Raw genomic sequence first — 27,211 nt, 5'->3', positions numbered from 1 at the left:
TTTTTTTCCTCAGGGTTAGTCATAGTTGAGGAACTCAGGGATCCAGAACTGTTTCTAAGGTCAAAGGGGCTCAACCTTGTTAGGCAGGTGAATTTTGCCAGCTTGTAGGAGAAGGTCAAATTATTGCTTCCATCCATTATCACTGAAGCATCCTTTAAATATGAAGAGTCTTATAAGCACAATATGTTTGTAGAAGTACCCTCCTTGTGTTCAGTGTACCTGATATACAAGCAGGGCATGGAGCAATGCATTCAAACTACAGGAAAAGAGATTCCACTTAAAGACAAGGAAGAACTTTCAGAGGGTAAGAGCAGTTCCACAATGGAATATGTTGCCTTGGAGTGTGGTGGAGTCTCCTACTTTGGAGGTTTTTAAACAGAGACTGGATATCCATCTGTCAGGTTGCAGACTGTCATTATTAATTCTTGGGAATGATAGTCACTGTCTCAATATTGCTTAGTGCTTGATCATTTAATGCATGTCTGATTGATAATAGCTCCAGAAGCTTAACTACATGAGTAGATAATTTTTTGGGACGGGACTAAACCCCTTTCAGTCTTCGGAACTGAAATTCCTTTGCCCCCCACCCCAATCCAGAGTCCATAGAGGAGTCTATACAAATAGATCAGGCTCTTCACTTCTGATGGTTGTGTTATAATGCTGGTGGGGCAATGAAGACAGTAACAGAGAGGGGCAGAATGAGTACCATATATGCTTGACTATAAGCTGACCTCATGTATAAGTTGAGAGCAGGCTTTGGGATCAAAATTATGGATTTTTATATGACCCGTGGATAAGTCAAAGATAAAACTTAGGGGCATGTAACAATGAATGTAAAGGATGAAGCAAAGGAGTGAGGCATTGCCAAAGAACTTACATAACTGTTTGCGCTCACGTTAAAGGCTGGATGGATGAGAGAGTGGGGAGGGGGGGTCAGTGCTTCCAGGACAGATTACATTCTTGCCTTTCACTGGGTGATGGCCCCTTTAAAAAAAGAGTTAAAGTTCAGTACTTACATTGACCCATGGATAAGTAACTCAGTTTTTTTGGGTCAATGTTTGACAAAATTTCTAGACTTATACATGAGTATATACAGTACACTTGTTCCCACTGTCATTTATGAGAGATAGATCAATGGATTTTGTGAATCTATGCATTCCTGGGAGGAATCGAAACATGGTGTGTGTATGTTTGTTTGTGCATGTAGAGTAGCAATGGGAAAGGAAGGAGGAGGGGGAATTAATCCATTCATTATAGCAGAATGAATGAAGTATGGCTGGCTAAAATTTTGATCATTGCAATATTTTGCTACATGTTGATTTCTGTATTCTATTTGGTGTGAGCAGAAAATGCACTAAAACACTATCCTGACAAATGGCATGATCCATCACAAACTGACTACTGCCATGCTTAACTGACATCCAAAATCTATGTGTACTCATGCTGTTGCCATTTATTCTAGTGGAGAATTTTGCAGTTGTCTGAGCAGAAGACCTGAGATGACCACTTTTGCCCAGATCCATGTGCATACCTCTAAATGCCATGATATAAACTGAGAAGAAATGTAGCCTTTGCAACTCACACTTCATAATGCTACCAGTCTCAGTGAACATCCTGCTCCTCTCCTATTTTCTGTATCCAACTTGACTTTGGCTTTGCAATTGGGGGGGGGGGGGGTTAGGTCTGTGACGGAAAAATGGGAAAGGAGGGGGGATGCTGTCACCTGTTTCGGTGCCTCAGATATATAAAAGTGCAGGCACTATTTGCAGGAGAGCAACTGCCAACCCTTCCCACCTTTAGTAAAACATGTTTGCGTACTTTCTAAATACTAAGGGTAAAAGACACACTATTTCAACAACTTTAACTGCCTTAGTAATTTTGATTGAAGGAAAGGGTATGATTCCATACAATTAATATAGAATAAATAATGTGCTTCCTAAATTTATGCTTGCACTGAGGGGACATTTGAAGGGATGATGATCAGGCAAAGAAGTCTGCCAGTGGCTGTCAACTTACATGAAAATCCGTACCACAGCTCGCCCACCCCCAGCATTATCTTCTCCCAGATTTGGAACCCAGTAAACACAAATATAAAAAAGAATAGAAGCAAGGGAAAAAGAAAAAAAACAGTCAAACAGAAAGAAAAAGTCTGGGGATAAAGGAAGCGACCAGGCAGACAGAAAAAAGGCTAAACTCTCCTTCTTCCTGGTGATTCTCACCTGTAAAAACCACTTGCTCTAAAATGGGAGAAAGAGAAATTCTATATTTCTCCACACCCCAGCTTTCCTTATTCTAAAAGAAAAGAACCATATTTCCTTAAGACCTTTGTCACCTCTCCAGGAATCTTAAATTTAGAGGAATTCCTGTAAGTTAAGCCAAGTCTTGTTCAGGAAATGGTGTGCCACATGCTAACTAGGTCATATTCTCTACGATGGGAAGGCAGGTATTATCCAGGAAAACGAGGGTGGGATGGACACGATTATGTAGCCAAAACAAAACAATGGTCTGTGAACTGCAAATTATGAATCATGGGAACGGGTTAGTAGCCTGTAATCTTTGTGTGTGTCAGTGTCAGAGAGAAAGAGAGAGACTTCAAGTAACAAGTAAAATGAAGCCTTTCTCTCAGTTCCTATCAGGGGTGGTTTTAAAATGTGTCTATGGAGCAAAAGGGGGGGGAAAAAAAGAAGATATCTTTTGGAAGTGTGTAAACTGTCTTCCCACATTACTGGGTTCACATAAGTCTCGCTTAGTCTTCTCAGTGGCTGCTTTCAGGCCAGGGAACTCACTTCAATGGGATGTTCAGTCGCCCCACTACCATGATCCAGTTTCCTCTGGCAGACAAAAATCTTTTTATTTTGGCAGGCCTCTGGTGGTTAAATTATGTGGCAAAGGATGTTTTGAATACAGTGTGCTATGTTTTATCTTTTAATTATGTTTTAAATGTACATCTATCTATGTTTTTTTGAATAAAATTGTTTAGTTAATTGTTTGTTTATTTAAACTCTTTATAAAATAAGACTTTAGCTGAATACTGTTTTACATTTTTTAAAGTTGCTTTGACTTCCTTGATGGAAGGAAGAGAAGATGTACAGTGGGCCCTTGGCATCCACTGAGGTTTGGTTCCAGAACCCTCTGTGGATATGAAGTCCCATTAAATACAATGGCATAGTGAAATGGTTTCCTTATATAAAATGACAAAAACAAGGTTTGCTTTTAGTCTCTCTCTCTCTCTCTCTCTCTCTCTCTCTATATATATATATATATATATATAATATTTTTGAGCCATGGATGCTTGGATCCATAGATAAAGAATCCATGGATGCTGAGGGCTGATTGTAAACTGTAAAATAAATAAATAATGGGTGAAACAGCTTATTTGGGGAAGTTATGAAAGGTCACCAAATAAAAGGCTACATATTGTTGACCTGTTTCTACTACAAGGAGAAGGGGTCTTATGGTTTTATTTTTCTGGCAGCAGATAACTTGATCAGCCTTGGGTACCATGTGTATCTGCATTTGAACAGCATGATCATTTTCTCATGTGCCTCAGGTAGCAAAATATCAGCCCTGACATCAAGTCTACTGTATACAGCAGAGGTGGAAATTTTATAGCTCTCCTGATCAACTATAACTCTCAGCATTCCTTATCATTGATTATGGCGACTGGGGCTATTAAGACTTGCAGTCCATCAAAATTGGCAGGGCCACACAATTGCCACCTGCGATATGCAACATGTGAATGGCCTGAAAGGATATCACTCCCTCTTCACCTGCTTTTCACTGAAATGGTTCCTTTCAGTTTTGCCCTCACTTTAGCTTCTATTGTCTTTAGAAATCAGGAGGTTTGGGGAGCAGCTCACTAAATGAAAACAGATATATTGGAATTGAATGAAAACTGATTGGGAAAGAGGAAGCAATACTCAGCCAGGACTGGATGCAGAACTGCTTGCTCAATCCAGATTTCAATAATAAGGAACATTCTGCTGTGGTGGTATTTTTCCTCTGTAATGTTCTATGGTACTTCAGGAGGGCTCTGGAAAATTAAACGTCTTGTGAAATAATAATAATATTACATACAAATAGGAAAAGTAGAGAAACCTCTGATGATTTTTAGTGAAGAACAAAAAACCAAAACAAACCAAAACAAAAAACAGCGCTATCAGGTATGAACCAGAAGTGTGCATAAGCTAAGCTGTTTTGAAATGGGGCATGTATTTTCCTCGACTCCCTAGCCACAATGTTTCCCACCACTGCAGAGGTACTAAAGTTGGGTTTGGATGTGATCCAAATCTATACTCAGCCATGTAGCTCCTGGGTGGCCTTGGCATATTATAGTTTTGCAGCACTATTATAGGAGGGTAAAATGTGACAAAGTATAAGCTGTTTTTTGTACTTGTTAGTAACACTGATTGAGAATAGAGGGGCTCTGCTTTACTCTGTTAGGCAAAGCAATGGACTTTGGATCATGAAGGACTGTGGTTATTATTATTATTATTATTATTATTATTATTATTATTATTATTATTATGTGTGCCTTCATTTTCATCTTGAAGTTTCTTCAGAATGGGTTTGCCATTGCCATCCTCTGAAGCTGAGAGAGTGTGATTTGTCAAAGGTCACCCAATGAGTTTACATGGTCAGATCCTGGTCTCCAGATTTTTTAGCCGCATTTAGGCCCCCTACAGACAGGCCAAAATAAAGCTGCTTCGGGTCACTTTGGAGTTATGCTGTTTAAATGATGCATGCATCCTAAGAGTCCAGAAGCTGCACCAAAGCCACGCTGGAGCGTGCCTTTGGTGTGGCTTCCGGACTCTTAGGATGCATGCATCATTTAAACAGCATACCTCCAAAGTGACCCGAAGCAGCTTTATTTTGACCTGTCTGTACAGGCCCAATCATCCCTATCAGAGAGCTCAGGTGCCACAACAAACTACAATTCCCAGAATTTGATAGCATTGAGCTATGGCAGTGGTGTCAAACTAGATTATCTCTACAGTGCAGATACAGCCAGAGTCCAATGCTCAAGCCACTACATCAAGAAATCAATTAGAGGCTTTTAGTTCATTATTATTCTGTTTTAAATTGCAAAAATGGCAGTAGTCAGGGAGGGGGGGTTCTGGGATTTTCCAGGTCCTGTCCCATAATAACTTTAGGTGCCCTACAACTTGACTTGGACATGTGGGGAGTATCAGTTGCAGCTGCTCCTCAGGCAGCAATATGTCTTGAGTGGCAATTGCTCACAGTTTCTCTCTATACAAGTCTGCTCTCTCTGAAATTGAGTCTTCAGTTTTTCAGCCTCAAGTCTTATTGGGCATTGTAAGAGATTTTCTTCCTAGAAATTATAGTTGGCTGGATCATATCTTATGAAATATAACTAGAACTGCTCTGATTACACCAACTTTTAAATAATGAGATTTCTCTTTAAATATCAGATTGTGACCTTTTTTGTTTTTAGAATTTGAGGCCCCAGACAGAGTCATACATAGATACATACAGGTATAATTTCTAGGGAATGTTTTAATTAATTTCACAAATATGTTATAAGCTAAAGTTGCATCCTGAAACAGTTATCTGGGAATAAGCCCCATGGAACTCATTGATGTTTACTTAGGAGTGCACAGAATTGTGTGGCAAAGCTTTAGTTCACTAACTTCTAAGAGACAATTATAATAGATGAAAACTACAAGTTAGGGACACAAAATCCAGTTCTGACATGCTACTGAAACAAACAAACAAAGAAACAAACAAAAATGAAACAGATTTTTTTTTCTAAGACAGCATAATACATTTCTTGCTTTTAGACTTGAAATGCCAGTTGCTGATCCACCTTGTATGAATTCTTACACATATTGTGGCAGGATTCTCAAAGAATGGGGTTGGCCATAGTGTGTAGAGTTATATTACTGGGAGAACAATATTATTATTATTATTGTTGTTGTTGTTGTTGTTGTTGTTGTTTATATATTGCTGTAGATTTGTACAGCGCTGTACATACAAATAATAAAATTGATAAAAATGAAACCTGCCAATGGCATACATTCTACAAAGTATGCATGATTATTCCACAAAATCACTTGTATGTCTAGCCAGCTCACTAGTTTTGTACTCTGAGAGTTCCATATAATCCATCAGCCAAGCATTCAGAATTAGGTAACCGTGTGTATGTATGTAGATGGCTTCAGGTTGCCAGTCAGTTTATGACAACCTCATGAACATACTCTCCAACTATCCCAATTTGACAGGAATAGTCTCAATGAATCCTTTGTCTTCTACTCTTTCAGCTGCTTTTAAAATGTCCCAGTTTCTTTCTCCTCCCCCCACTTTCTCCCTTTGCCCTCAACATACTTTAAACATTACAAACTGAAATCTGTGCAAAAGTCATTTTGAATCAGTTAACTCAGGCTGGGAGAGGGTTCTTGATCTCCACATTATTATTATTATTATTATTATTATTATTATTAACCTTTGTTTATAAAGTGCTCTAAATTTACACAGCGCTGTACATACAATCTTTTTAATTGGATGGTTCCCTGCCCTCAGGCTTACATTCTAAAAAGACACGACACAAAGGGAGTGGTGGTGGGGAAGGGGCCTCTCTAGTATGATAATACATATAAAATATATAGCAATACAGGAAATGATTAAATAAAACAGATGACAAAAGAACATCAAATAGCAAGTGACAATTATGCAATGCCTGGGAACGCTGCCCTGAACAGGATGGTCTTCAACTCCGTTTTGAAGCTTGTTAAAGAAGTGATGGCTCTTGCTCACGGGGGAAGAAGGTTCCAGGAGTGAGGGGCAGGGAGTGAAAAGGGGCGAATCCGAGATGGGGCAGAGGAAATCCTGGGCTGGGACAGCAGACCTTGAGTACCAGAACGGAGGGCCCTAGTGGGAAGGTGAGGAGAAATAAAGTCTGATAAGTAAGGAGGGGCCAGCCCATAGAGGGCTTTAAACGTCGACAGCAGGAGCTTATACTGAATGCGGAAAGGGAGGGGGAGCCAGTGAAGGATGCCAACACAGGAGAGATGTGATCAGAGCAGTGGGCGGATGTAATAATGCGTGCAGCTGAATGCTGGAGAGAAATTAAAGGATGGAGGTGAGAAAGAGGAAGCCCAGCTAGGAGGACGTTACAGTAATCAAGTCGTGAGACCACCAGGGCATGGACCAGGATCTTGGGAGTAGAGGCGGAGAGATATGGTCGGATTTTGGCAATATTGTATAAAAAGAATCTACAAGCCTTGGCTGTGGTCTGGATCTGAGGGATACACAACAGAGAAGAGTCAAAGATAAAACCAAGACTGCAGGCTTGTTGAACTGGTTGAATAGAAATGTTGTCCACAGAGACAGAAAAGGAGTGTTGAAGGGTGGGCTTAGGAGGAAAGACAAGAAGCTCCATCTTGGACATGTTGAGCTTCAAACGCTGATGGCGCATCCACTGCAAGACAGCTGTGAGGCAAGATGAGACTTGCTGTTCAAGCCTTGGAGAAAGGTCAGGGGTGGAAAGATACAACTGGGTGTCATTGGCATACAGATGGTAGGAAAAACCAAAAGAGCTGATGAGTTTACCTAAGGACAGTGTGTAGAGAGAAAACAGAAGGGGACCCAGAACAGAGCCCTGGGGAACTCCAACAGATAAGGGAACAGGAGACATAATAGATGGCCTCTATCAGCACTGAGATCCCTCCAAATCAACTGAACTACATCAGAAACAACATCTGATACAAAGTATAGGCCTATGAGTCAAACACAATCACTCCCCCCTTCCTATATGCTTTTAAAAACATATTTTGCCAGAAGCCAGTGATGCACCAAAAGTCTGTATGATGGGTTTTGTGTTGGCCAATAAAGGTATCACACTTTTGTGAATTTTGCTTTTTTGTTTTGCTGTTTGACCAGCACAGCTACCCCTGAATATTGTTATGCAGGGATAGCTATTCTTGATCAGAACTTGAAAGCAATCTGTTAGTTACTTGTAACACATTACTTTTTGAATGGAAAAGAAGGCATAACCAAGGCTTTTCAGCAAAAGACCAAAATGACTGATAATACTGCCACTTATTTTCCCCATGTAATTCACCATGGCTAGTTGTTAATTTTATTTGTTACTTTTTATTGATACTTTTCTAGATCCAAAAACTCTTAATTGGGGTATATTGGAGGATTTGTTTTACCCAATTTGGGGACTTTTTTTTTTTTTACTTTTTAAAGAATTTTTAAACAAATAGTATAACAAATGTCATAGCCAGTTATTATTTTTGGCAATTGTAACATTAACAACTTCCACCACAAGATGTTTCTTTGTAACAAGTTCTGTAAAGTTAAATACAGTTTTAAAAAGTAGCTTTCATGGCACTGTTCTTGATGCTGCCTTAATTGGATTAGGCATAAGGGTGCTACCTTTGCAAAAAAGAAACTCTGTGTAGATTACGGTGTTCTAAATTATATGGACAAAATAAAATAACCACTTGCTTTTAAGAATTTAGAGCTATGATAAACAGAAATTGTCTGGCTTCTAAAGAGACCCCAAAGAATTAATCTGGTTTGTTTGACTAAAATTACCACAGACGGCCCATTTAAGGATGGGACTCTCTGAGGGACAAAGAGTATCTAAAGCAAAAGTGGAGATGACAATGGCAACTGGTGGCTTCCATGCGAAGGGAGCAGTCGCTATGTGCCAGGCTTTACTACAAAGTTTAAAGGAATTACTGAATGCTATCCTCAAAGTACACTCAGCACTGTAGATTGTGCCTTAAAATTCAGAGTGAAAGCCAAAACAGATTCACCACTCCACTGATCTTAATGTCACCGGCTGCCATTGGCTGCAGGAATTGGTGGACTTCAGCTGTCATCATCCCCAGCTAGCCTGGTCAATGATCAGACATGATTAGAGTTGTAGTCTAACAAAATTTGGAGCAGCAGATGTAAAAGTTAGTATTAATGTAAAGAGTAACATTAAAGTAAATTTGGGTTGCAAAGCTTTCCCACATTTAATCATTTGGTTAAGTCCTAGAGTTGCATCATTTCTTGAGTTGAAGACCCTGACTCTAGGACCCCACAGCACTCTCACAATGGGCTTCCTATTCTTTATAAGGCCAGAGCATGGATTCACTGGGGTTTAGTGGCTCAGTGGGGGTGGTCCGTGGGGTCAATTGGATATGGCTTTAAGTGAAATTTGTTAGCACCTCAAATTTAATACCACTGTCCAGATCAGCAAGATCTTTGCTGGCAACCACAGACAGATGAAATATTCTAAGTGTCTCCAAATCCAGTACTTGAAGGAAGAAAATATATACATCCTCCTTATACACAGAGAAAAGAAATATATACAGAGCCAATGTGCTGCATTGTTTTGAATGCTGGAATAGAATTCTGGGAGGCCAGGGTTTAAATCCCCATACAGTCTTAGAAACCCACTAAGAGACCTCAGGTCAGTCACATACTCCCAGCTTCAGAGGAAGACAAGGGGGAACCCTCTCTGAACTAATTTTGCCAAGAAAACCCTGGGATAGGTTTGCTTTAGGGTGACCACAAGTCAGAAATGACTTGAAGGTGCACAACAAAAATGACAATAATAATGACAGATATGTAGTAATAAAATTACATTCATCTTTCTAATGCCCCGTGTCACTATTGATTTCATGTTGGTGATGGAAAAATTGAAACTAAGAACGGTGACTTAGTGGACTCACCAGGTGAGTTCCTTGACTCATTTGAGCTATGAACCCAAAGTCAAAGACCAACATACTGTATGCCCACTCCCAGTTGCAGAGATCCTGTTTATTTGTTTTGTAGTATAAAATTACACCAGTGTAATTGCTGTTGTGCAAAAATCTGACTGTTACCTAGAGGGCTTTTTGAAGTTGTGGACTGCAGCTGTATTTATGGCAGCATTGGCTGGGCAAAGATCTGAAGTCATTTCCTTAAAAATCAGCCCTAGGTATGGATTAAATAGAAACTGTAACCACAGTGGGTCCAATGTAAGAAACACATAAGCCTTCTCACTATAAAGCTGGCCATTCCTCATAGCTTAGTCCCCTTCCACACAACGTGGTGTTTAACTTATTTGTCAGAGGGAACAGGCTGCCTGGCACAGAAACTCCACAGTCCATACACAATCGGTACCTTTGTCCTCAGCTTAACAATACTCACATTCCTTTGTTTTGACAACTGATCTAACAAACGATTTAGATTAGCAAAGGCTGATACAGAATCGTTTGCAGAACACTCGATGTAGAAAACAATTCCCTTTTATGGTATAAGCAGTTTTTAAAATGTCCTCCTCTTAGGATCACCCCCTCCGCCAGGGTTTTACAATCAGAGACAAGAATATCCAGCAGGATCTTTATGGGACCACCTTGCTTCACTCTCAGCATGGATTAATTGGGCTCTTTTTAAATGAGGAAACCTGGCTTTCAAATAAAGCATTACAGTATTTTAAAAACTCTAAATTTTGAAGTTTCAGGGAGTGGGAATCACAATTAATCTGCATATGAGACTATGAAATGTAGATTTTGTTTACATATACAGTACAGCGCTAGGATTAAAAAATAACAAACAAATTGTGTATTCTTTAATTCCCCTAATGCTTGGTGCTTCAAAGACATATATAAGTACTTAATTCTATGAGCTGCATATGGTCTCACAAATCTGAGTACAGTTAAGCAGCTTTGTAAATATGTCCAAAGTAATGCATTAGTGGCTGTGGTTTCTTAAGGCATCTGCAGCTGAGTACCAAGAGTAGGAATGGAAAACATGTGGACTACCAGATGTAAGACTGCAGCTCACAGCATTCCTCACCATTGGCTATACTGGCTAGGACTGCTAGGAGCTGCACTCCTCCAACATCTGGAGAATTCCCACCCCTGATCTAAAATACCCTATACTAGCTTGGTTAGCAATTAGATTTGGATTGCAACTGTAATTATGTCAGCATCTTTGCTGATGCACCAGGTCAACTCTAGTGATGCCACTGCTTAACCAGAACATTTTGAAAATGCTCAAGTAATATGCATTTTGATTAATAAAATTAATGAGAATCACTGGTTGACTGAAAGTGTGTCCAGCAAGTTACTGACTAAAACTGTGCATAGCAAAGACAGTCCCAAGAAGGCATTCTTCCTTTTCACTTGCACACTTTTTTTGCTACTCCACATGTTTGCATCAACCAAACAAGCATGCATTTGCTTTCAAATGCTCAGTTTTTGCATATGCAAATTTTCACAAGTAAATACTCAGGCAAAACTCCTGGGGTAAATTGAGTAGGACTTCTTTAACTGGATATATATACCAGTCCTAATATATATGTACACTTAATTTCTGAAGAGTGTTGCTACTTGGAAAAATCAGTAAATCATCTGCATCCAAGGTTCTTGCTGCATCATTGTAAACCTATCTGGGAGAACAAAAGTATGCTGCTGGATTACCCTGGTTGTGAACAGGTCCAATAGTGTAGAAGAACCAATGTCATATTGTGACTGGAGCACAGCACTGTAAGTTGCTTTGCCAAGATGTACCTTTCCTGTGGTTAGCTGGGCATCTATCTAGGCCAGTGGTTTTTGACCACTTACCCTCACCCTAGTGCCAGTCTGCTGACTTGTTTCCTTTTGGTCTGCAACATGAGAGGCATCTCCTGCCACTGAGTGGGAAGATCTGTTCTCTCTTTTCTTCAGAAAGCAACAGAAGCCTGCCTACTGGGGTAGCAAGATAATACCCTTTCCGCGTCCCCCCCTTTTTTTGAGACATTGAGAGAGAGAAAGTTTACCTTGCCCGTAACTTTTCCCATAGCCCAAACAGCTTGAATTTCCACTCTTTCAGCTATTTGCCTGCTGGAGTGGCAGAAAGTGAGAAGAAAATTGTTCATCATGACTAACCAGGTTCAGCTTCCAGTACACAAATGTCTGTTGTTAAACACTTTGCAAGGAAGTTGACCTGAGACACCTCTGTTTTGCTTCAATAATGGCATGGATTATAGTTGGCAACCATAAAACCAGAAATATATGCTTTTCAAATTTTCAAAGATGACACCAAGTTAAGGGGAGGGTTTTTTATTTTTAGAAAATACTCCAGTGGACAGGATCAGAATTCAAAATGACCTCAACAGATTGCACAGCCAGACCAATGAATTTCAACAGGGATACATGTAAGGTACTACATCTAGGTGAGAAAAATGTACATAGGATGAGTGACACCTGGCTTCAAAGCAGGACATGTCAAAAGGATCGTAATATACCACAAGCCAAATGTAAGTCAGGAGTGTGAAGTGGTGACCAAAAAGACAATTCTACACTGCATCAATAAGATCATAGTGTCCAGATCAAGAGAAGTAGTACTGCCACTTTGTTTCGTTTTGTGTCCAGTTCTGGGCTCTACAGTTTGGGAAGGACATTGACAACCTGGAATGCATACAGAGGAGTCCTAAAATGATCAAATATCTGGAAATCAAGCCTTATGAGGGGAAATTTAGGGAGCTGGGTAAGTTTACTGTGGAGAAGAGATAGCTATCTTTAAATATCTGAAGGGATGTCAAGTAGAAGAAGGAGCAAGCTTGTTTTCTGCTGCTCCAGAGCCTACTGTAGAAGATGAATCAATGTATTAAAATTACAAGAAAATATATTTTATCCAAACATTAGGAAGAACTTCTTTGCTGTAAGAACTGCTTGACACTGGAATAGATTGCCTTGGAGAGTGGTGTCCTCCCCTTTGGAGGTCTTTAGCCAGTTTTTAACCAGAAATTGGAGGCTTCTTTCAGTACTTTCAGGAGTACTTCAGTTATGTATTTGTGCACAGTGAGGATTGGCCTTTGTGGCCCCTTCCAGCTCCAAGATGCAATGATTCTAAGTATGGAATCTCTCAATAGCTCTCATGTCCTGGTTCACTCACAACCCACAGACAACTGTTTGGCGACTATTGTATGAACAGAACGTTGGATTGGATGGATTTTTGGTCTGGTCCAGGGCTCTCCTCATGTTCTTAAATCCTTGGGTTGAACAGTTTTATGGCCTGCCAGAAGAAGAGCCCTGGATCTTGTTTCATTAATCCTATTTTTAGAATTTATTTTATGGCTTTATTTTCAAAATGGTGTGTTGTGCTCACAGGGCGCTTTCAGGCAAGGGTTTTATTGAGCAGTTGCTCTGCTTTATTCAGAATTTTATGGGGTGTATGAGGTCCATTTGTAGGCTTTTCATGTCTTACCACCACGGCTTCTGTCTTTCTTTTTTTTTCATACCACAAAACAAGGAGGGAAAGGTGAAAAAGCTGCACAAAGTATTTTAATTGGTAAGGTATACTAGGAGCTATCCAGTTGGAAGCAGCCTCAAACATCAGGGTAGGCTGACATCAAAATTTTAAAAACTTTAAAACTTTTTAATTTTTTTAAAAAAATGTATAATGCTGTTTTAAGATAGAACAAAAATAAATAAATTATAAACAATAACAAGATCTGAACACAAGAGGCCAGGATTTATTCTAAGCCTTTCTTTCTACTGCACATGAAGTCAAAAGGCTAGTTCCAAGGGGATGCTTCTCCTGAATCTGCTTGGTCCCGTGTCTTATTTTGCACAACCAAGTTGTGCCAAAAAAGTGAAAGAGAAAGCCACACAGAGATGTGGACTTGAAGATATGTTGGCACTGCCCCTGAGATATGGTGGCACTATGCTTCTTTGGAGGATACTGAGAGCTGTAGTCCAAAAGGAGCAACTTTGCCCTGTGTTCAATCTGCAGATGCAGATGTGCTGCAGAAATAATGCAGTTTGACATCACTTTAACTGCCAAGGTTCAACGCTGAAGAGTTTGGGGATTTATAGTTTCGTGAGATATTTAGCTTTCTCTGTCAGAGAGCTCTGGTGTTACAACAAACTACAAATGCCAGGATTCCAGAAGATGGAGCCATGAGAGTTAAAGTGGTGTCAAACTGCACTGTTTCTGTAGGGCATGTTGGAGTTGTAATGCTGAGTAACTGGATTCTTGTGTGGGAAATCAAGACCCATTAGCTTTATAAAAGACTTGCTGGGAGGGAGCCTTTCACTGATACTGAGTCTGACTGAAGGTCAGGGAAAGGGACTGGGATGGGTGAAAACTGGAGCTTAGCCAAGCCGCCATTCTGCACTCTTGAAACCTATCCATCTATTCTATGGGAAGAGGTTGGAAACTGTCCCATGAAAGAGATGGACTGAGGCATGGACAAGGCAATCAGATGTCTCTCTTTTCCAGGACATGCCCTACACTTCAACCTACTGATTGGGAGCAATTCCAAAGCATCATCCATTTTAGGCACAGCTAAAAAGTCCATTGAGTAACATCAGGTTTACTGTTCCCCTCTGAGAAATTTGCCTGCTTGGCAGTCTGTCCTTGCTGCAAATGGGAGGAATAGGATGGATCCTTCTAAAGTTCTTTTTCCTTAGGAACAGCAGCAGACACCACTCGCACCCAGGGCTCAGCATGTGTTTGTTTCTTGGAGGGGAGAAGGGCAGCACATGTGTCCGGCAATGGGCTGCTTGAGGACACATTGCCAATGCTGAAATATCCCCCCACCCCAAATTTCAGCACAATGGAGAAATGAAAGGGATAATAGTTTCAATGTAGATTTGGTGAAGACTTTGTGGCTAGTAAAGTCCGGTTTTAAGCCTGTGTCTTGCTCAGAGTTCTGTAAGTATACTGGAAGCAAACAAGACATTTTAATGGAGGTAGGTTCATCAGAGAAATAGGCTGAGGAGCTGAAAGGAGAGCCAGTGTGGCCCAGTGGTCTGAGTGCTGGGCTGTGACCCTGGAGACCAGGGTTCAGGTCCCAGTTTGGCCATGTAAACCCACTGGGTGACCTTGGGCAAGCCACACTCTCTCAGCTTCAAATCCTCTCTGGAGAAACCTGCCGAGAAAACCCACGATAGGATCTCCATGGGTTGGACAGGACTTGAAGGCATGCAACAACAACAACAACAACAAACATAACAAAAACGCAGTACAGTGGGCCTTTGGTGCCTGCTGGGGTTTGGTTCCAGGACTCTCCCGGTGGATGCTCAAGTCCCATTGAATATGATGGATAGTGAAATGGCCTCCCTTATCTCAAATGGCAAAATAAACTTTGCTCTTTTGCACATGGATGCTTGAATCCCTGGACATGTCAGAGGGCTGCCTGTCGATGTCCCATAAGGGCACATAAGCCCCATGAGAGCCAGGGCGGCCGAATGCTCTGAGTCTCAGCCATGGAGGCCCCTTGGGCCAGTCACACTCTCTCAGCCGCAGAGGGGAGCCATGGCAAGCCCCCCCCCCGAAGAAACTGGGCCAAGAAAAGCCTTGGATGGGGAGGCCGAAGGGCCGGAAAGGGCTTGAAGGCGGCCACCGGGCTCCATCCCCCAGAATTCCATTGAGCCTTGAGCCAGAAACAGAATTAGAGCGGGGCCAAACCGGGTTCTCTCTCCAGTGTGGATGCAGCTCGCTGTCCCGCCAGCCTCCCCCTCCCTCCCTCTTCCTTCCCTTCCTTTGGGTCTGGAGGACGGAGGGCCCAGAGCCAGAGGGCAAGGCCAGGGCCCTCCGGCCCAGCAGCCGCCAATCAGTCCCCCTCCAAGAGAGGCAGCCCGGCTCCTGCCTCCGCTCCTCCGCCGACCACTCTCGGGTGGTTGGAGCCCCGGCAGCAGCAGCAGCAGCAGCAGCTGGCACCAGGGGGGCAAGGAAAGCCAGGGGCACGGAGGAAAGTCTGGGCTCTCCCGGGTCTGGCAGAAGAGGCAGAGCTCTCTTTCTCTCTCTCTCTCTCGCTACAGGCAGAAAGAGCTCTCTAGATCTAGCGAGAATGATACAGGCAGAAAGATCTGTCTGTCTGTCCCTCTGTCTAGGCAGATGCAGAGATCGATCGACCTAGCTCTCGAGATAGATGCAGAAAGATCTCTCTCTGCAGAAAGATCTACCTAGGCAGCTTTTGCAGAAGAGTTACCCAGAGAGAGAGAGATCCGTCGCCCTTCCTGATCTAGCAGAATACACACACACACCCATATCTATCTATCTATCTATCTATCTATCTGCAGATTTTGCAGATAGATCGATCCCTCGCCCTTTCTGATTTTGCAGAGAATAATATATAGCTCAGTGGCTTGTCCTCAGTTTGCAGAGTCTCTCTCTCTCTCTCTCTGTGTGTGTGTGTGTGTGTGTGTGTATATATATATATATATATATATGCAGAACTAGACACACACACACATATATATGGATGGATGGGTGTGTGTGTGTCCCTTCCTGATTTGGCAGAAGAGAGAGACCCAGAGAGCGAGCGAGGGATCGTGCTCCTTGCCTGCCTCCTCCCTGCCTCCCTCCCTCCCTCTTCTCTGCTGAGCCTTTGGCCAAGTCAGGGGAAGGAAGAAGGCAGCAGCAGCCGCGAAGGCAGGCGAGGAAGGCGCCTGGTTCGCCAGGAGAGAGCTGGGCGCAGCAGCTGCTAAGAAGGGTAAGGGCAGCCCTCTCTCCTTCTCTTTGCAGGGAATGCTTTGGGCACATCTGCCTCCTTGGGAGTAAGGCTCTCCTGCGCTGCCTGCTCTCCCAGCCTAGGAATAGTGCACTGGGCTTCCAGGGGCTTCCAAGGCTGCCTTGCATCGCCAGCGAGGCTTTTCTTGTTGTTGCTGAAGGAGCTGGAAGGGCCTCTGGGCAGCCGAAGGGCGCTTGGTTCTCGGAGGGTGAAACTAGTCTTCAGTCGCAGCCTTGGGTTCTTCTCAAAGGCGAGGAGGAGGCTTCCGCTGCCTGGGTTTGGAAATGCCTGGCTGCAGTTCCCGGCTGCCACCGACAGAGGGCGGTGCTGGGACGCCTGCGGATAATCCGCTCTAAAACAGACAGGGAAGGCTGCATCCACACTGGAGAAATCACCTGGGTCGATGCCCCTTGATGCCACTTTAACTGCCAGGGCTCCTCTGGTGCCACAAACAGCTCCCCTTCCCAGAATTCTGTTGCACGGAGCCATGGCTGTTACAGTGGTGTCAAACTGGATTATTTCTGCAGTGCCTCATTGAGTTGAGTGAACCATTCACTGGTAAGAAACTGTTGGAGTGATGCCTCCATCCATCCACAAACTCTCCATGGAGAAAAAAGGCAACCCATTCCTAACTTGGAGTAGTTTAGTCTCATGAAGCTTTGACTGGGTCAATCTGACACTTAGTAGCGTTAATAGCAATAGCAAGTACATTTCTATACCACTTACCAGTGTACTAAGCGGTTTACAAAATGTAGGCTAATGGTGAAGTTGAAGGCTTTCATGGCTGGCATCCATAGTTTTTTGTGGGTTTTTTGGGCTATATGGCCCATGTTCTGGAAGAGTTTACTCCTGACGTTTCACCATCATCTGTGGCTGGCATCTTCAGAGAATGGCCTTAGTTTCTTCCATACACTTGGCTAAACCTGTAGCCTGAAAGAGAATTCTCTTGTTGCATGTGCTTTCAAGTTGTTTCTGTTTTGCTGATCCTAAAGCAAACCTATCAGGGGGTTTTCTTGGCAAGATTCATTCAAGGGAATTTGCCATTTCCTTCTTCTGCGTCTTGGAATGTGCGACTTGTCCATGGTCACCCAAAAGGGTTGCTGTATCAAAGCAGGGATTCACATCTTGGGTCCAAAACTCACTGCAACAATAATCCAGTTTGAGACCACTTTAACTGCCCTGGCTCAGTGCTAGGCAATTCTGGAAACTGAAGTTTTGTGAGACATTTAGGCCTTCTCTGTCAGAGAGCTCTGGTGCCACAATAAAGCACAGTTCCCAGGATTCCCTAGCACTGAGCCAGGGCAGTTATAGCTGTCTCAAACTGGATTATTTCTGCAGTGTATTTTGGACAAAGGTCTCCTGGGCAACACCTAAGCCACTGCACCACTACTGGCTCTTGAAGGAGAACAGAAAAGGTCGCTCACTAGCATGTGACAGATGTGAGACATGCCAAGTGTAGCTGCTGAGTGCCCTGTTTCAGCAGTGCCAACCTGCCACATGTGTTCCTAGGGTACTTTCTTCCATACCCATTCCAACCCACTTTCACCCAACCCACCCTCTTCTTGCTCCCTTTTGGGTCCTCCTCTTGAGGTTTATCTGAGCTTGCTAACATCTTCTCATTGCTGATCTGAGTTCTCAGAGAAAGCACTCACTATAAACGTAGAATACTTACTAGCCCTAACAAAGGGCTAGAGTTAGACCTAGCAAAGGTTCTGTTCTGCTATTGTTTTTGGACCCTGGGGTGGCTTGTTAACAATTGTTTCTTTGTGTTTGTGTGTGTGTGGGGGGGGGGATTGAGGACCAAAGCAGGGGCTTGAGACCAAGGCTTGAGTCTTCCCTTACATCCTCTGAGTAAGAAGTGGAAGTCATCTGCTGTCAAACCAGTAGTCCTTTTGGCTTGATGCTATCAGGCCAATATTAGAAAGTGTTGAATCCCCCTGAGAGACTTTGGAGTGCAGATGAGGGAAATTTCTTAGAACTGAACCATGCAAAATTCTTCACTGAGGTCTCCATTCCTTTGTACCAAATATGGTCAAGGGCTATAGAGAACTGAGGTCTTGGATGGGGAGGGAGAAGATGAAGTTGATGTGCCTTGTTTTTCCACTGAATTTGTAATGTTCAGGCAAGAGTTTGATGCTTGTGTTAGGTTTAGCTGTACTCATGATTGATAGCCCTACCTTTATATTGACCCACACACATGTGTAGATGCTGCTGAGGGCTGGAATCCTTATCTGCTTAAACCTATTCTCCTTGTAGACATAAATCAATTGGAGTCTGCAGATAAAATGAACCTTGCTTGTTGAATGTTAATGAAACTATTCCACTGGTGGCAGAAAAGGAAAGCTTCTTATATAGACCTCATATAAGTTGAAGTTTCTAGGACAGGTCCAGGTAGACCATTGCAAATATTTGTTTTGTCCCTTCTGTTTGACTTTGACTTATGGCAAATCTGTTGGATGGTACTGTTGGCATGATTTGTTCAGAGGAAGTTTGCATTTGCCTTCCTCTTTGGCTGAGTGAGTGTGATTTGCCCAAGATCACCCAGTGGGGTTCCATAGCTGAGCCAGGATTCAAACCCTGGGCTACTGGAATCCTAGTTTGATACTCAAATCACTACACTAAATTGGTGCATTGTTATGTGTGCAGTGATTTTTTTCCTACTTTGTTAAACCTTATAATTTGAAAGTTACTAAGCTAGGAGAGGGCTTATGACTCACTGCTGACAATCTGAGCAGGTTGCTTCTAATTCTTGGAAAAGCTGATGAGAACATGTTATGAAATGTGTTCATTCAAACCCCTGGCATTTACAATTCATTGAAGTCTGTTTTGAAGCTACCTGTTATTGATGCTGGCTGTCTCGTTTAAGCCGACAGAAAGGTTTAAACACACACATCCTACCAGTATGGGACAAGAAATTTTAAAAATGTGCATGTTCACACCTATCCAGATCTTTTAGGCATTATAAAGATGTATGCATCCAGAATTGCCCCCCCCCTCCCCACTTGTTTCTTTGGATCAGGTAGACAAAATAAAGCTGGAAACAGACCTGAGAGATTCCGAGAGCACTGTTTTGAAATACTAACAAGTATACTTATCCCTCCACATTTGTGGCTTTGACGTTTGTGGATTTGATTATTCACAGATTTTATTAACATGTTCTGTCTCAGAATATCTAGGTCCTCCAGTGCAACTGTATGGTCAACTTTAGCCAAAAGTCACAATGAAGGACCTAGAGATTCTAAGACAGAACACTCCACAAGGCATCTGTAGCTCCTCCAGCACAATTCTATGGTCAATGTCTGGCAGATGTTGACCACAGAGTTGCACTGGGGGGATCTAGAGATTCCTAAAGAGGTGTTCTCTCAGGTAGAAACATAGTGTTTTTGTTATTTGTGGTTTTCCCATATTCACAGGGGTCCTGCGCCCCTAACCCCAATGAATATGTGGAGGGAAAGTGTATGTTAAAATGAGATTTATGGCAGGATAGATTAAACTACTTAACTTCCTCCCACAATAAAGTTCTCCCAATGAATTCCTTTCATTAATTCGTGGGGGAAATAATTTTGGTAAGTTCTTGTAAAAAGCAAACTGTATGGAAATCTCAGCCATATGTGCTGACCAAATTCAATAGGTAGAACTCTTTCCAACATGGAAAGGACCCCATCTCCTTTCCAATCTTGAAGCTTCAATCCAAATAGAAATTAATGTAAGCAAAGGTTGACATTTCTGAGCACAGGAGTCTACTGTTTTATTGCTAAGGCTCTAGAGAGAGTTTTTTTAAAAACTTAAAACATTAAAAGGGGGCATGGGGAAAGATTAGGAAATGGTGACATCCTATAAATAGTGAGGCACTGGCCATATCTACTTTGATTGTCACAATTCAAAGCATGACCATATATATCTATAATAAACAAACACATACCTTGCCTTCTGGGTGGGATCAAAATATTTTCAAATTTGGCAGAAAAGGAGGGGAAAACAGCCTTGAGCATTATGTGATGGGTAACATTTTATTTGATCTTTTTATTTTTTTAAAAAAAGCAGGACACACAGAGGACCAAAACAAGGGCATTGCCCCCAAATACGAATTACCCCCCTCGTGAAATATTCCTTCACTCCCCAAATTTCTAGTATTGGAATCACTGGCCCTTATCAGATGAGTGTGGAACTGGGGGTTTTGCACACTGGGTGGTTCGAATTCACGTTATTTCGCACAATACCATCATACCAGCATTCGAATGGCCCAATCTGCACTCACGTGAATGCGCGAGCTGCCGAACTGAATGCGTACTGGCTCCTCTTTTTGGAGCGTGTTGGCCAGTGCACTGATAAGGGGATTGGCGATATCCTGGATTGGGGCTCTGTTCGATCTCAGTGCGAATGGGTCTGGTGTGACTACCCAGTCCTGAATTCCATCGCAAGACCCCCAGATTCCACACTCAATTTTTCCTTCCGGATGGGTCTTTCCTCTTTGCCGGTTCCAGGGAAGCGGGGGGGGGGGGGGTTTCCAGCGGTGTCCTTCTCCTCCTCCGGCTTGAGAGGCATCCCTGCCTGAATCCCGGCAGGGAGAGGGGCGGGGGCCGCTGGGAATCGTGGTTCCAGCGGCCGCCTCCTCCTCTCCCGGCTTGAGAGGCATCCCTGGCTGCATCCCAGGCAGGGAAGAGGCGCGGGGGGCCGCTGGAATCGCGGTGTTCCAGCAGCCTCCTCCTCCTCCTCCCGGCTTGGGAGCCAGCCTAGGCTGCCTCTCAAGCCGCGGAGGAGGAGGAGGAGGCCGTTGGAACGGTGGCGATCGCCGCGATTCTAGCGCCCCGCGCCTGTTCCCTGCTAGGATGCAGCCCAGGCGGATCCCAAGCCGGAGGGAGGAGGGGAACTCTTAATCACATCCCCATTGATTTAGATGGCCATCCAGCCTCTTTGACAGCCGCTGGAACTGCTCCTCCCCCCCCAGAAATCAATACTCACACACACTCACACACACACACGTAGAACCGGGCATTGCTAATTTGTTGCAAGGGAAGGTCATGGTAACGTTAAAACCAGCAGGATGTAAGAGAGGGAAACAGTAACGGGCCACGTTGTATGCGATTGTTAATGTGCATGAGCTGGCTCTCCGCTGTTTACCGGGCTGTCATGACGTGACCTCCCCTTTCACCCCGGAAGCGTTTAAGGTTGCAACCCATGCAGGGCACCACTGAGCATGTGCGGGCGGCCGATACGAATCGGCCAATCTCATGTTGGCACCGGTGTGACAACATTCTGCACTGAATGCACTTCACGCGTGCGGATTGGCCAATTTGAATCCTGCCAATTCGGAAGGACTCCCAGGTATGACAGTACATTGCGTTATGAAGCGAATTCGAATCGCCCCAGTGCAGAAGACCCCCAGTTCCACACTCATTGATAAGGCCACTTTAAACTTCACTTGAGCATTTGGAAATACAGTTTAAGCATCCAAAGAAAAGAGGAAGGCCAAAAGACCGAGGTATCCCAAGAACAGGAAAATTAAGAGTTCTCTTGTTGTTGTGTGCCTTTCAAGTTTTTCCAACTTAAGATGGCCCTAAGGTGAACCTATCATGGGATTTTCTTTGCAAAGGGAGGTTTTCTATTGCCTTTCCCTTCAGGCTGGGAGAATGTGACTTGCCCAGTGGGTTTCCATGGCTAGGTGGGGATTTGAATCCTAGTTCCCAGAGTCGTAGTCCACTACACCATGCTGGCTCAGGGTTCCCGATGTGACCAATTTCTAGTATCTCATCTTCTGCAATGGTAGAAATTTGACTGCAGGAAAATTTCATAAAACAATAACACTGTGATCCTATTCACATTGCTTGAGAGGAATTCAAATAGACACATTAGGAGTTGGCTCTGAGGTGCTGTCTGCATAGACATTGCCTGCATTACCCTGTTGGACCATCAGCCCCATTCATCGCCCCGGCCTGGAAGTGAGCTGGGATCTGACAGACTGGATGTGGATTTAGTGATCCAGCTGACCTGGGTCAAAGGGTCTTAATAGGAGTAATTTGCCTTTTGCTCCACAACAACTGTTCCGATCACTGTCCCAAACATCCCTTACCTTACATTGCCCTTGCCACTAGTGGAAAACTCCCGTCACCATCTGATGTGGACCGAGTGCCTGGCTAAATGGTTGCAGCCAGGCCCCTTGTTCCATGCAAGATGTGGTGACAGGAATCTTCTCAATAACAGCAACAACAGTGTAAGGTAAAGGATCTCTTGACATTAGTGGATCCATGGTGTAGGGACCAATCCAGGTTGAGACCCTGGGACCCGGCCTGCTCAGGGCCAGAGTTAGGCATACAGAAGATTGCACTGACTTCATTAGATGGACACTTGACTTATAAAACTGGCACAATTTTGAAAGGGTTTGCAAGTACTTCTAACCAAAAAGAATTTGTACCTTGTGGAATTTTCATCATTTTGCAATTCCAAATAGTGGAATAAACTTGGAGGAGCCACTATAAGCCCCCGAAAACATTTTCTATGTGCTTTATAGCCTGATGTGGCCCAGAGAGATGCATTCACTGGATGTGCTTGGATTGTTAAGGCAGTGATGGACCTTGAGTGGCATTTTGTGTTTCTTTTTGTTTTATTCTATTTCTCAAATGGTCTGTTTCTTCTTAGATCAATGGCGGGGTTACAGACCGCCGCTTTGCAGCGTCTGGCGCCGCCCCCGCAGAAGGTCGCGGGGGAGCCGGAGCCTTCAGACGGCCCGACTCCCCCCGCGCGGACCGAAAAAAGAAGCTCCAAAATGAGCTTCTTTTGCGTCGCGTTTGCGACGTAGCGAGCGCCAGAGGCGCGCTCGCTACGTCCGCAGCGGCGCGACGCGTCTGGACGCTGTGCGTCCGATACGCAAAGATGGCGGCCGCCCATGTAGAAAGGGCGCGCCATCTTGTCACATGGACTAGTATTAGGGTTAGGGGGGTGCGGAGCACCGCCCCTTCCTAACCCTAATACTATTCAATACGTATTTTTTGGCGGTTGTAACCCGCATAGCATAGAGCTGGAAGAGACACAGGGGCCATCCAGTCCAACCCCTGCCATGCAGGAAATCCAAATCAAAGCATCCTGACAGATGGCCATCCAGCCTCTGTTTAGAGACCTCCAAGGAAGGAGACTCCATCACTCCGAGGGAGTTTGTTCCACTGTCGAACAGCCCTTATGTCAGGAAATTCCTCCTAATGTTGAGGTGGAATCTCTTTTCTTGTACTTGCATCCTTGTGCCAGGTTATTCTCTGGAGCAGCAGAAATAAGCTTGCTCCCTCCTCAACATGACCTTCCTACAAATATTTAAACATGGCTTCATATCACCTCTTAACCTTCTTTTCTCAGGGTAAACATCCCCAGCTCCCTAAGTCATTCCTCATGGGGCATGGTTTCCAGACCTTTCACCCTTTTAGTCGCCCCCTTGCACTCTCCAGTTTCTCAATGTCCTTTTGAATTGTGCGCCCATTCATGCTTGATTGAGATTTCCTGCATGGCAGGGGGTGGACTGGAGGCCTTGGGGGCTCCCAATCTATGATTCTAAAAAAAGTACAAATTTCAAAATACAAACCTTATATTACATTTTTTTTAGGGACACCCTTTTGCTGTTTCATTATATTTAATGGGATTTGGCATCCCTAGATTTTGTTCCACGGGGGATCTTGGTACCAAATCCCAGCGTATAACAAGGGTCTCCACTGTAAATACAGAATTTTATTCAGGGCTTCACTACAAAATGATAAAGATGATTGCTCCTGCTTTTAAAGATGACAGTTCATTAGGATGACCATCACCTCACCAATAAATGTAAAGGTTTAGTGGTGGACTTCTTTTCCTGCAGTCCTTGATTTTTTCCCCCTAATAAAGGCTTCTAACATTTAAATTTTTGAAACTCAATGAGTTTGCAAGCATGCCTGAAATTCATCCTTCGCCGGCTTTGCATTTGAGGAAGGGACAGTCATATTTAAAGAATTCTATGGACACTTCAGAGTGAAATTTTTGTGATGTTATTGTGCCCTGAATCTGCATGCCTGACATACAAGCTGTAGAATAATCAGAACATTGCTATGGACAGCTGCTATCTCAAACTGACCAGCCGAATAAGCATGTGTTGTGCTGTCCAGATTAGTAATTGCCTTTTCTTTTTCCCACAGTACCACAGTTTAGAATACGTAGGGGGAGGGTAGTAGCCTCTAGACACAGCTGGAAGGGTTTAATGTGTGCTAATGGAGCCAGTTGGATGATTTAGTGGCTTTAGTGTTGGAACCCACTGATGATTTTGGGCCATTCACCCTCTCTCAGCTTCATTGAAGACAGATGGGAACCACCTCTGAACAAATCTTTGCCAAGAAAACCCTGGATATGTTCATTTTGAGTCACCATAGTCAGAAGTGACTTGAAAGCACCACAACAACAATTCTGCTATTCCATCACATTGCTCATATTATTAATAATTGTGTTACAGGGATTGAGCTGCAAGCCAATTCTCTGAACCATATGTTCACCTCTGCTTTCCCTTCAGTGGATGTGGCAAAGATTCTAAGGTGTTCCATCCGATTAGGCATGATTTAGAATTACATTCATATTGTAACCTCTGGCTAATACAATCTGGTGTTGTTGTTGAAACATGCCAACCATCTTAAATCTATGGTTTGGAAGTCGATTCATCCAGCAAGCCATAATTTGTGATATTGGGCAACAATGCAATTTATTAATCCAAAAAGGAAAATTGACCCTCTCCAAACTCCTCCAGACAGATAAACAAGAAGGGAGGGGTGATGTGTAAGCTGAGATGTCATTAAGTTAATTTTCACCATACTACTAAATTGGTTTAGCATCCAAGCTTTATATCCAAGCTAACCAATTCTCTGACGTAAAAGATCTTGAGAAATTGAGACTACAACCTTGGCTGCATCTACTCTGCAGTTTGACACCACTTTAAACTGTCATGGCTCAGTGCTATGGAATTCTGGATATAATAGTTTTTGGTGAAAAATTAGCCTAATATGTCAGAGAGCTCTGGTGCTCAAACAACCCACAGATCCCCAGGATTCCATAGGTGAACCACCTGACAGTTTAACAGCAGTGTCCAAACTGCATTCTGCCAGCATGGGCAGTAGCCTTAGGGCCTGGTACAAACAGGTGGAAAATGACATCCTGTGTGCTGATGCTAGGGTTCGGGAATGCGCAGCGTCCATCATGCTCCCAAACCCCTAGACACTAATGTGTGGCACCATAATGGCGGCCTCCTGTCCCACACCGGGCGGTACCATCATGACACAAGCATGGCGCCGCATCCCGCACATCATGGCACTGTACTTGTGTCATTGACGTGCACCCGCTACACCAATGGCACAGTTATGATTGCAGAGGGACGCTGTGCAGTTTGGCTGCTGTGATGTCCCTCGGGAGCAAAAACAGATCGGCTCCAGCTCACCCTTTTGGGGTGGTCTGTCGATCCCCTTAGTTACACTTACAAGACTATTATAGTAAGCCAGATTGGAAGCTAAAACAGGCCTTTAATTTTATACTTATTACACTGTGAACCACTTCCTGGAATTTCAACAATATGACAAGTATTGTTGTCCTGGAATTTCAACAATATGACTTTCTTGCTCTGCAAAACATCTGTCTCACCATATTTACTGGGGGCCTATTAGGCTCGCTGGACCTAGTTTTCCATTTTCAGTCCCAGTTTTCATTACCCTCTACTACTACATCCTCTGGAGCTTTCTGATGGTCCCTTTAAGATACCTCCATTAATGGGCCTTTGGCCTTTTCCCCACTGGAGGAGAAGCTTTGACATTTTTCACAAGTTACCTTCCTGCCTTCATGACCTATTTATTTATTGTAAGGTGTCTATGGCAAACAGGAGTTGCAAAAGGTTCTAGCTATAGGAAATGGACTCCTTGCCAGACCCTTCAGCAGCATCATTTTCCTACTTCCTAGACTTTCCCTCTGGGGTCTCACATTTTGGTCTTTGGCAGGCTTTAGAGGTGTAGGGTGTTGGAGGTTGTTCAACCCTTGAACAATCTTGTGTGCTTGTAAATATTTGTGCTAATGCAATATCCGCTAGAGGAAAGTGGCTAGGACAGGCCGGAGAAACCCTCCCTGTTTGATGGTTTCCTCATTTGTTCACATGCACGGCTTGAACCTGGCATTTTGTGGCTTCACAAATATACAATGTGGGTGCATGTAGCAAAATTTACTGGGTGTCGCCGAAGTGTATATAGCTCTGTGGCTGGTAAACTTTACCTAGATCTGGCTACTACACATTGTGTCATATTGACTGTTTATTTTGAAATTTGCTGAAAGCACCGTAACTTTAGTTCTTGAATTGGAATTTTTCCAGAAGTTGATGAAGCTGGAGCACTCCAAAATGGACGCTCTTGTGTTATTCATTTTCAGTTAATTAAAAAAAAATAAACCTTCTGAATCCCTGATAGAGGCAGATTACAAATCTTGTTATATTGCTTCAAATTTTCTGTGGCTGCCCTTCCTCGTCGAGAATCTGCTGCCAGACTCTTGTAGCAGAACTGGCGGGAGAGGAAAATAGTTATTTACCCCCAGGTTTTAAGTGTGGTTTGACTAACCCTTAAAAAGTGCCCAAAGAAGCATGAACTGGAAACTCTTAGCCTCTGAGTGAGTTTTTGAGGAAACGTTTAAAGGATCAATTTGTCTGCTGTAGAGAAGGAAAACATTTTTGTAGCAACCTGATAAGGCATATAATGAGCTTGACTTGATTGGTTGCGCCAAATTTTCATTATA

At 43.4% G+C, this 27,211-nt stretch overlaps 1 protein-coding gene across 3 annotated transcripts in view; it reads left to right on the top strand.

Annotated features, from left to right (window-relative positions):
* DAAM2 (dishevelled associated activator of morphogenesis 2) overlaps positions 1–27,211 on the top strand; it is a 311,847-nt gene that overhangs the window by 32,293 nt on the left and 252,343 nt on the right. The window contains exon 1 of one of the 3 annotated variants that reach the window (XM_042452662.1): positions 16,327–16,429. The exons of the other annotated variants lie outside the window; for them this stretch is intronic. The gene's annotated coding sequence lies outside the window, so the exon portion shown is untranslated. Of the gene's footprint in view, positions 1–16,326; positions 16,430–27,211 lie in introns of those variants that run through there. 3 annotated transcript variants of the gene reach the window in all.

This window comes from Sceloporus undulatus, chromosome 1 (genome assembly GCF_019175285.1).
Source record: "Sceloporus undulatus isolate JIND9_A2432 ecotype Alabama chromosome 1, SceUnd_v1.1, whole genome shotgun sequence".
NCBI classification, from domain to species: domain Eukaryota; kingdom Metazoa; phylum Chordata; class Lepidosauria; order Squamata; family Phrynosomatidae; genus Sceloporus; species Sceloporus undulatus.
Note: the sequence above shows the minus strand (reverse complement) of the source record. Positions and strands in the feature narration are given on the sequence as shown.